Below are 1,635 nucleotides of genomic sequence, written 5' to 3'. Positions count from 1 at the left end.
GTGCACAATCAGGCCAAAATAGTTTACACACCAAGTGATTAAGAGGAGAGAAAATTATTTATTGCAAAGCGGCAATGCAAGGACACAGGGGCCAGTACCCAAATCTGACTCCCTGAATGGAGGTTGGGATACAGTTTTATAAGCTTCAGGAGAAGGGGATTATACATATTCATAAAAACGGCAGGAATTTGGGTGTGAATTATCTGACGATTATGGCAGAAGCTTCCTTCGCCTTGGTTTAAAGGGACAGTTGATTTTTAATGTAATGTGCTTGCGCAGTGGATGAGTCACACCGGCTTCCTGTCATCAGCCGATTGAGGCTTGGGCAGAGAGGAGAATGTCAGTTTCCAGCACCTTGGTTCCTGTTTGCCTCACTGCGCATGTCTGGGCCAAGGTTAATTTTCAGTTGTCTCCTGAAACACATTAACATACTTATCCCTGCTTCTAGGGGCATAACATGGAGAGAATGTGTAAATTGACCTTTCATTCCATTCAGTTCTTAAGGAACCGAGTTATCATGTTTAGTTATCTGCCTCCTATTTGTCTTAATCCCGGTGGGGGTGATAGTTGAGCTTTCATTCGATTCAGTTCTTAAGGAACTTAGTTATCATATTTACATATCTGCCTTCAACCGGGGGATGCAGGCTGAACTTTGACTCCTCTAGGCTTCCATAATACTTTATTGAGCACTTATTATATACCAGGTATTATTCTAAACTCTTTACATGTTTTGACTCTTTTATTACTGATAATTACCTCTGAGATAAGTGTTATATCTTTTTTACAAGTGAGGAAATTGAGGCCGTGGGCTGTTCAAATTCCAAAGTTTCTGATTTTTGTGGCTTAGTGATGCCAAAGACCAAACCCTTTCTATCTACTCTCTGCCATTTATAAGATACCAACATTTTCCTCCTCTCCCCTCCCAACCACTTGGAAAGGGACCAAAACTGGAGATCTAGATGGAGTGGGAGGAAAATGTGGAACAAAATTTAAAACACATAAAAAGACCAGGGTTACCTATTGGATGGAGATTGGTGAAACCCCTGAGACTATGGCCCTGAGTCACCTTTTGTGCCTGGAATTGGACTCACTGCCTTGGCTAACTTTCAGCCCAACAATAGGCAGACCTAGGAGCAGAACGTCTACGTCAAGGAGATGCACTCCTTAGAACAATCAGTCACGGGAGATCAGAGGGCGGCATTTGCACAGGCAGTAGTTCATAGGAGGCAAGGACGCAGGGAAAGGTAACCACAGGGAGGAAGTGAGAGGAGAGCTGTTCCACTGCGGAGATTGTATTCAGGGTCACCGAACAAAAGGTGTATGGGTTGTTGAATATAAAATGCATCTGCTTTGTAAAATTTCACCCACACTGCAATTTTCTTTTAAGACATCAACTTTTCTCTCACACTAGCTAACATAGTGGTTGCAAAATTATTCTAACAGTTCAAGGCATCAAGTCCAGACAAAATAGTATCTAGAGGAAAAGAGTCATAGTTACCTTGGATCTCTATTTCAGTGGTAAGAAAACCTTTCTTAGAATCTCTCTAGCAGATTGGAGCTTTCCTCTGCCTGGTTTGGCTCACATGCCCATGCTTATCCCTGACGTTGTTGTTGTTGTTGTTATGTGCTGTCGAG

The sequence above is a fragment of the Orycteropus afer genome, unplaced genomic scaffold, assembly GCF_000298275.1.
Source record: "Orycteropus afer afer isolate SDZICR_OR568_19922 unplaced genomic scaffold, OryAfe1.0 scaffold00029, whole genome shotgun sequence".
Taxonomy (NCBI): Eukaryota; Metazoa; Chordata; class Mammalia; order Tubulidentata; family Orycteropodidae; genus Orycteropus; species Orycteropus afer.
Note: the sequence above shows the minus strand (reverse complement) of the source record.